This window comes from Nerophis ophidion, linkage group LG15 (genome assembly GCF_033978795.1).
Source record: "Nerophis ophidion isolate RoL-2023_Sa linkage group LG15, RoL_Noph_v1.0, whole genome shotgun sequence".
NCBI lineage: Eukaryota > Metazoa > Chordata > Actinopteri > Syngnathiformes > Syngnathidae > Nerophis > Nerophis ophidion.
This window is the reverse complement of record NC_084625.1, coordinates 8,585,278-8,595,617: the sequence shown is the minus strand read 5'-3', so window position 1 is coordinate 8,595,617 and position 10,340 is coordinate 8,585,278. Positions and strand designations below refer to the sequence as shown.

The window sequence follows — 10,340 nt, the reverse complement described above, 5'->3', positions numbered from 1 at the left end:
TTATTTCCCGTCCGTGCGCTTTTTGTGCCACGTAAATTTATGTTTCCCTCTTACCGTGATCTGTTTTATATGGCTACAGCCGTAGCAGGTTATGATAAATTGTACTTTGTACGACTCATTGGACAGGCGCATTTTAGGCCACTAAAACACAGCCAATGACGAACAGTGGCTGAAGGTAAGCTATCCATGCTGATTTAGTTCTGTAAACAAAAGCCGTTTTAGCAGCAATAAAGTATTTTTATCCTGTAAAAACATGCGCGTTATATCAACATGTTGCACTGCGGGCATTTTGATCAACTCAACGTTTTATTTGTCTTTTGTTATTGGTAAGTTAGGAGGTAAAACCTCTTGCGAGAAACTGTGTGAAGGACAGCAAATGACAATACAAATATTCTGAATAGAGGCAAACAGTCTACCCTAAAATAGGATTATTATTGACTTTTTATTTATTTATTAGTATTATTATTGAATTTTATAAACTGTATTTATAAACTGCAACATTTACAAACAATCGAGAAATAATAATATTAAAAATAAGTAGGAAAAACAGTACAAATCATCGCCAGAGGTTTGTAAACTCAATAAAGTAACTAAAATAGAATACAATATATATATATACAAACCCCGTTTCCTTATGAGTTGGGAAATTGTGTTGGATGCAAATATAAACGGAATACTATGATTTGCAAATCATTTTCAACCCATATTGAGTTGAATATGCCAGTGTTTTTCAACCACTGTGCCGCGGCACATTAGTGTGCCGAGGGAGATTATCTAGTTTCACCTATTTGGGTTAAAAATATTTTTTGCAAGCGAGTAATTATAGTCTGCAAATGATGTGTTGTTGTTGAGTGGTCGGTGCTGTCTAGAGCTCAAGAGAGTAACCGTGGATCAGTAGGTGGCAGCAGGTAGATAATTGCTTTGTAGAGGTCGGAAACAGCGGAAGGCAGCGTGCAGGTAAAATGGTGTCTTATGCTTAAACCAAAAATAAGCGAAAGGCGAGTGCCCCTAAAAAAAGGCATTGAAGCTTAGGGAAGGCTATGAAGAACGAAACTAAGAATGAACTGGCTACTAAGTAAACAAAAACAGAATGCTGGACGACAGCAAAGACTTACTGTGGAGCAAAGATGGCGTCCACAATGTATATCCGAACATGACATGACAATGAACAATGTGCCCACAAAGAACGATAAAAAAAATAAAATATTCTTAATTGCTAAAATAAAGTAGATGCAAGAAATATTGCTAAAGGAAGACATGAAACTGCTACAGGAAAATACCCCAAAAAGATGAAAAGCCACCAAAATAGGAGCGCAAGACAAGAAGTAAAACACTACACACAGGAAAACAGCAAACAACTCAAAATAAGTCAGAGTGTGATGTGACAGGTGGTGACAGTCCACCTACTTTGAGACAAGAGCTACATTGATGCATGCTTGGTTATGGTTTAAAATCACCCAACAATTGCGAAAACGACTTTTTACTGTCAACTGAGTTTAGTTTCTTAATGATTTCTACTGGTGGTGTGCCTCTGGATTTTTTCAACGCAAAAAATGTGCCTTGGCTCAAAAAAGGTTGAAAAACACTGGAATATGCTACAAAAACAACATATTTAACGTTCAAACTGATAAACATTTTTTTTTTTGCAAATAATCATTAACTTTAGAATTTGATGTCAGCAACACGTGACAAAGAAGTTGGGAAAGGTGGCAATAGATACTGATAATGTTGAGAAATACTCATCAAACACTTATTTGGAACATCCCACAGGTGTGCCGGCTAATTGGGAACAGGTGGGTGCCATGATTGGGTATAAAAGCAGCTTCCATGAAATGCTAAGTAATTCACAAACAAGGATGGGGTGAGGGTCACCAATTTGTAAGCAAATTGTCGAACAGTTTTAGAACAACATTTCTCGACGAGTTATTGCAAGGAATTTAGGGATTTTACCATCTATAGTCCGTAAAAACATCGAAAGGTTTAGAGAATCTGGAGAAATCACTGCAGGTAAGCGGTGATATTACGGACCTTTGAACCCTCAGGCGGTACTGCATCAAAATCCGGCATCAGTGTGTAAAGTATATCACCAGATGGGCTCAGGAACACTTCATAAAACCACTGTTCGTAACTACAGTTGTTTTGCTACATCTGTAAATGCAAGTTAAAACTCTGCTATGCAAAGCAAAACCCATTAATCAACAACACCCAGAAACACCGCCGGCTTCGCTGGGCCCGAGCTCATCTATGATGGACTAATGCTAAATGGAAAAGTGTTCTGTGGTCTGACGAATCCACATTTCAAATTGTTTTTGCAAACTGTGGACGTCATGTCCTCCGGACCAAATAGGAAACATCAAAAATGTGTGGCGCATTATGAAGAGTAAAATACGACAGCGGAGACCCAGGACTGTTTAACGAATAAAGCTCTACATAAAACAAGAATGAGAAAGAATTCCACTTTCAAAGCTTCAACAATTATCCATCCATTTTCTACCGCTTATTCCCTTTTTTGGGGTAGTGGGGGGCGCTGGTGCCTATCTCAGCTACAATCGGGCAGAAGGTGATGTACACCCTGGACAAGTCCCCACCTCATCACAGGGCCAACACAGATAGACAGACAACATTCACACTCACATTCACACACTGGGGCCAATTTAGTGTTGCCAATCAACCTATCCCCAGGTGCATGTCTTTGGAGGTGGGAGAAAGCCGGAGTACCCGCAGGGAACCCACGCATTCATGGGGAGAACATGCAAACTTCACACAGAAAGATCCCGAGCCCGGGATTGAACCCAGGACTTTCCGGTTACTATGAATTGATTTGATTCGCTCAGGAAGGTCTCCTGCTGGCGCCCCAATGGACTGGACTTTCACTATTATGTTGGATTCACTATGGACTGGACTCTCACTATTATGTTAGATCCACTATGGACTGGACTCTCACTATTATGTTAGATCCACTATGGACTGGACTCTCACTATTATGTTAGATCCACTATGGACTGGACTCACACTATTATGTTAGATCCACTATGGACTGGACTCTCACTATTATATTAGATACACTATGGACTGGACTCTCACTATTATGTTAAATCCACTATGGACTGGACTCTCACTATTATATTAGATCCACTATGGACTGGACTCTCACACTATTATGTTAGATCCACTATGGACTGGACTGTCACTATTATGTTAGATCTACTATGGACTGGACCTTCACACTATTATGTTAGATCCACTATGGACTGGACTCTCACTATTATGTTAGATCCACTATGGACTGGACCCTCACACTATTATGTTAGATCCACTATGGACTGGACTCTCACTATTATGTTAGATCCACTATGGACTGGACCCTCACACTATTATGTTAGATCCACTATGGACTGGACTCTCACTATTATGTTAGATCCACTATGGACTGGACTCTCACTATTATGTTGGATCCATTATGGACTGGACTCTCACTACTATGTTAGATCCACTATGGACTGGACTCTCATTATTATGTTGGATCCACTATGGACTGGACTCTCACTATTATGTTAGATCCACAAAGGACTGGACCCTCACACTATTATGTTAGATCCACTATGGACTGGACTCTCACTATTATGTTAGATCCACTATGGACTAGACCCTCACACTATTATGTTAGATCCACTATGGACTGGACTCTCACTATTATATTAGATCCACTATGGACTGGACTCTCATTATTATGTTAAATCCACTAAGGACTGGACTCTCACCATTATATTAGATACACTATGGACTGGACTCTCACTATTATGTTGGATCCACTATGGACTGGACTCTCACTATTATGTTAGATCCACTATGGACTGGACTCTCACTATTATGTTAGATCCACTATGGACTGGACTCTCACTATTATGTTAGATCCACTATGGACTGGACTCTCACTATTATGTTAGATCCACTATGGACTAGACCCTCACACTATTATGTTAGATCCACTATGGACTGGACTCTCACTATTATATTAGATCCACTATGGACTGGACTCTCATTATTATGTTAAATCCACTAAGGACTGGACTCTCACCATTATATTAGATACACTATGGACTGGACTCTCACTATTATGTTGGATCCACTATGGACTGGACTCTCACTATTATGTTAGATCCACTATGGACTGGACTCTCACTATTATGTTAGATCCACTATGGACTGGACTCTCACTATTATGTTAGATCCACTATGGACTGGACTCTCACTATTATGTTGGATCCACTATGGACTGGACTCTCACTATTATGTTAGATCCACTATGGACTGGACCCTCACACTATTATGTTGGATCCACTATGGACTGGACTCTCACTATTATGTTAGATCCACTATGGACTGGACTCTCACTATCATGTTAGATCCACTATGGACTGGACTCTCACTATTATGTTAGATCCACTATGGACAGGACCCTCACACTATTATGTTAGATCCACTATGGACTGGACTCTCACTATTACGTTAGATCTACTATGGACTGGACTCTCACTATTATATTAGATACACTATGGACTGGACCCTCTCACTATTATGTTAAATCCACTATGGACTGGACTCTCACTATTATATTAGATACACTATGGACTGGACCCTCTCACTATTATGTTAAATCCACTATGGACTGGACTCTCACTATTATGTTAAATCCACTATGGACTGGACTCTCACTATTATATTAGATCCACTATGGACTGGACTCTCACCATTATATTAGATACACTATGGACTGGACTCTCATTATTATGTTAGATCCACTATGGACTGGACTCTCACTATCATGTTAGATCCACTATGGACTGGACTCTCACTATTATGTTAGATTCACTATGGACTGGACCCTCACACTATTGTGTTAGATCCACTATGGACTGGACTCTCACTATTACGTTAGATCTACTATGGACTGGACTCTCACTATTATGTTAGATCCACTATGGACTGGACCCTCACACTATTATGTTAGATCCACTATGGACTGGACTCTCACTATTATGTTAGATCCACTATGGACTGGACCCTCACACTATTATGTTAGATCCACTATGGACTGGACTCTCACTATTATGTTAGATCCACTATGGACTGGACTCTCACTATTATGTTAGATCCACTATGGACTGGACTCTCACTATTATGTTAGATCCATTATGGACTGGACTCTCACTATTATGTTAGATCCACTATGGACTGGACCCTCACACTATTATGTTAGATCCACTATGGACTGGACTCTCACTATTATGTTAACTCCACTATGGACTGGACCCTCACACTATTATGTTGGAGCCACTATGGACTTGACTCTCACTATTATGTTAGATCCACTATGGACTGGACCCTCACACTATTATGTTAGATCCACTATGGACTGGACTCTCACTATTATGTTAGATCCACTATGGACTGGACTCTCACTATTATGTTAGATCCACTATGGACTGGGCTCTCACTATTATGTTGGAGCCACTAAGCGGAAGAAATGGATGGATGAATGGAGATATATATATATATATATATATATATATACACATATATATATATATATGTGTGTGTGTGTATATGTATTTATATACATACATAATGTGTAAAGCCATGGGCTCACACAAGTTCAGTAAATAATTTAAATTTGGAACACAGTACCATCGTTTTCACTGCTTTTTGGTTGTTAGAGGTAGAGAGTGTTTTGACGTAGAGTTTTATATCTTTTTTAAAGACACAAAAACAGGTCGGGTATTGAGAAACTTACATTTAAGAATATAAAACTTAGCCAATAGTATAATGAGGTCGCAAAGGTAAAATACATTTTCAATTTTTTTTCATACAGTGTAAATCCAAATAGCACATCTTTAAAACAAAGCACACATTTGTCATGAATATTGTTCAGGATGAAGCGACAGATGCCTTGCCATAGTGATCGAGTGCTTTCACAAGTCCAAAACAGGTGGTAAACAGTCTCTGGATGCATGTTATATAAGGTGCAAGTAACATCAAATTATTATTGACTTCCTATGGTTTGACAGCCTAGTAATGACATCACTGGGTTTAACCACTTCTCTGTTGTTTCTTGGTGTAAAAATAGTGTTTTTCTATCAAAAGTTTTGGCAATACTACTGGACAATTCAAAAGTTTTAATGTCTGCAATGAGAAGCACTACACTTACTTTAGCTAATTGCATGTTGGCTTTCTGCTTGGTAGATCAAAGTTCTGCTCACTGCACAAGGATCCGTGGAATGCTCCAACCTGTGATCCTGACTGATTGAGCCAGAACCAGTCAAGTGTTATGCACCTCCACTGCAGCTTGTCACTCGCACCAGTGGACTCTCAGTGACACCTTCAAGTGGGTAATCCCTTCAATGAGGTACAAAGGCAAAGGCGTGGGTTCCATTTATTATGGCCATCAATTCTACTTTCATGTTCCGGGTCTTCGCTTAGGGACTTAACATCGGCCGGAGACTAAACAATGTTTGTGCTTTTGCATTGCGGATAACAACAACAATAGTGTCCACAAGTTGTAGAAATGCACATAAACCTCAAACTTGTCTACAAACCCCGTTTCCATATGAGTTGGGAAATTGTGTTAGATGTAAATATGAACGAAATACAATGATTCGCAAATCATTTTCAACCCATATTCAGTTGAATATGCTACAAAGACAACATATCTGATGTTAAAATTGATTTTAAAAAATTTGTTTGCAAATAATAAATAACTAGAATTTGATGCCAGCAACACGTGACAAAGAAGTTAAGGAAAGGTGGGAATAAATACTGATAAAGTTGAGGAATGCTCATCAAACACTTATTTGGAACATCCCACAGGTGTGCAGGCTAAATGGGAACAGGTGGGTGCCATGATTGGGTATAAAAGCAGCTTCCATGAAATGCTAAGTAATTCACAAACAAGGATGGGTTGAGGGTCACCAATTTGTAAGCAAATTGTCGAACAGTTTTAGAACAACATTTCTCAACGAGCTATTGCAAGGAATTTAGGGATGTTACCATCTACGGTCCGTAAAATCATCAAAAGGTTCAGAGAATCTGGAGAAATCACTGCACGTAAGCGATGATATTACGGACCGTTGATCCTTAAGGTAGTACTACATCAAAAACTGACATCAGTGTGTAAAGGATATCACCACATGGGCTCAGGAACACTTCATAAAACCACTGTCAGTAACTACAGTTGGTCGCTACATCTGTAAGTGCAAGTTAAAACTCTACTATGCAAAGCAAAACCCATTTATTAACAACACCCAGAAACACCGCCGGCTTCGCTGGGCCCGAGCTCATCTATGATGGACGGATGCAAAGTGGAAAAGTGTTCTGTGGTCTGACGAGTCCACATTTCAAATTATATTTGGAAACCGTGGACGTGGTGTCCTCCGGAACAAAGAGGAAAATAACCATCCGGATTGTTATAGGCGCAAAGTTTGAAAGCCAGCATCTGTGATAGTATGGGGGTGTACTTTAATGTTAAATGGTCCACACAGGTTTTGGAGCCACATATGTTGTCATTCAAGCAACCTTATCATGGACGCCCCTGTTTATTTCAGCAAGACAATGCCAAGCCACGTGTTACAGTACAACAGCGTGGCTTTGTAAAAAAAGAGTGCCGGTACTTTCCTGGCCCGCCTGCAGTCCAGACCTGTCTCCCATCGAAAATGTGTGGCGCATTATGAAGCGTATTTTTGGGAAAGAATTCCACTTTCAAAGACTCAACAATTAGTTTCCTCAGTTCCCAAACGTTTATTGAGTGTTGTTAAAAGAAAATGTAATGTAACACAGTGGTGAACATGCCCTTTCCCAACTACTTTGGCATGTGTTGCAGCCATGAAATTCTAAATTAATTATTATTTGCAAAAAAAAAACAAAGTTTATGAGTTTGAACAACAAATATCTTGTCTTTGTAGTGCATTTAATTGAATATGGGTTGAAAAGGATTTGCAAATCATTGTATTCTGTTTATATTTACATCTAACACAATTTCCCAACTCATATGGAAATAATTCCACTTTCAAAGATTCAACAATTAGTTTCCTCAGTTTCCAAACATTTGAGTGTTTTTAAAAGAAAAGGTGATGTAACACAGTGGTGAACATGCCCTTTCCTAACTACTTTGGCACGTGTTGCAGCCATGAAATTCAAAGTTAATTATTATTTGCAAAAAAAAATCAATTTTTCGAGTTTGAACATCAAATATCTTGTCTTTGTAGTGCATTAAATTGAATATGGGTTGAAAAGGATTTGCAAATCATTGTATTCCGTTTATATTTACATCTAACACAATTTCCCAACTCATATGGAAACGGGGTTTGTAAATTGATAAGCCTTATGTGTCATACCACCAAAATTATTCTTCGATGGAATAAGATACAGAGCTTTCGGCCACGCAATTCGGATTTCTCCCGGAACAGGGCAGCAGAAATGCTAGATTCACACTCCGTATGGAAATGAAAGTTAAATAGAAGTGCAAGCAGACTTATACCTGTGTTTTTTTAGACCATTCCAAAGCATTTGATAAAGTGAAACATAAAAACCTTTTCAAAATCTTGAATGAGCTGGATATTGATGGGAAAGACCTGAGGATTATTAAATAATAAAATGATCAAATTTGAACTGGGAACAAGAAGCAGCAGTCTGAATAGTCAATTCAAAGTCATTCAAAGGGCTGTTCGATAAAGTTGTGTACTATCTCCTGATTTGTTTAACACCTGCAGTGAAATAATGTTATGCAACATCAATCATCAAGATGGTGTAAAATTTGAGGAATTTATGTTAACAACCTCAGATGTGCAGATGACACTGTGCTAGTGGCAGACTCTGAAGAACAACTACAGAACATCCTGAACACACTAGTAGCCCACAGTGAAGCTCGAAACCGCAACAAAGCCGACAATTTCTAAGAAAGCACATCCACTTGCATGTAACAAATGAGTCTATTTACAAAACCCAAAACCAGTGACGTTGGCACGTTGTGTAAATGGTAATAAAAACAGAATACGATGATTTGCAAATCCTTTCCAACTTATATTCAATTGAATAGACTGCAAAGACAAGATATTTAATGTTCCAACTGAGAAACTTTTTTTTTTTTTGCAAATAATTATTAACTTAGAATTTAATGGCAGCAACACATTGCAAAAAAGTTATCACATGGGCATTTTTACCACTGTGTTACATGGCCTTTCCTTTTAACAACACTCAGTAACAGAGGAGAACAATATTTTAGGCTTTTCAGGTGGAATTATTTCCCATTTTTGCTCGATGTATAGTGTAAGTTGTTTAACAGTCTGGGGTTTCCGTTGTCATATTTTAGGCTTCATAAGGTGCCACACATTTTCAATGGGAGACAGCTCTGGACAACAGTTACAAAAAGTTAAAGTGCCAATGATTGTTGCACACACACTAGGTGCGGTGAAATTATCCTCTGCATTTGACCCATTCCCACAGGGGAGCAGCAAGCAGCAGCGGTGGCCACGCTTGGGAATCATTTGGTGATTTAACCCCCAATTCCAACCCATAATCCTAAGTGCCAAGCAGGGAGGTATTGGGTCCCATTTTTATAGTCTTTGGTACGACTCAGCCGGGGTTTGAACTCACGACCTACCCATCTCAGGGCGGACACTCTAACCCCTAGGCCAGTGGTTCTCAACCTTTTTTCAGCGATGTACCCCCTGTGAAATTTTTTTTAATTCAAGTACCCCCTAATCAGAGCAAAACATTTTTGGTTGAAAAAAAGAGATAAAGAAGTAAAATACAGCACTATGTCATCAGTTTCTGATTTTTGAAATTGTATAACAGTGCAAAATATTGCTCATTTGTAGTGATCTTTCTTGAACTATTTGAAAAAATAAAATAAAATAAATAACTAAAAACTTGTTGAAAAATTAACAATTTATTAAATTATAAAGATTTCTACACATAGAAGTAATCATCAACTTAAAGTGCCCTCTTTGGGGATTGTAATAGAGATCCATCTGGATTCATGAACTTAATTCTAAACATTTATTTACAAAAAAAAAGAAATCTTTAACATATATATTTATGGAACATGTCCACAAAAAATCTAGCTGTCAACACTGAATATTGCATTGTTGTATTTCTTTTCACAGTTTTTGAACTTACATTCATATTTTGTTGAAGTATTATTCAATAAATATATTTATAAAGGATTTTTGAATTGTTGCTATTTTTAGAATATTTTTGAAAAATCTCACGTACCCCTTGGCATACCTTCAAGTACCCCCAGGGGTACGCGTACCCCCATTTGAGAACCACTGCCCTAGGCCACT

General features: G+C 38.4%; 1 protein-coding gene across 2 annotated transcripts in view; it reads left to right on the top strand.

Annotated features, from left to right (window-relative positions):
- The first annotated feature begins 10 nt into the window (after positions 1-10).
- Positions 11-10,340, top strand: part of fars2 (phenylalanyl-tRNA synthetase 2, mitochondrial) — a 41,731-nt gene continuing 31,401 nt past the window's right edge. Inside the window, exons 1-2 of one of the 2 annotated variants that reach the window (XM_061921443.1) lie at positions 11-175; positions 6,244-6,385. The gene's annotated coding sequence lies outside the window, so the exon portion shown is untranslated. Of the gene's footprint in view, positions 176-6,243; positions 6,407-10,340 lie in introns of both variants that reach the window. The other variant, XM_061921444.1, reaches the window with a different exon arrangement.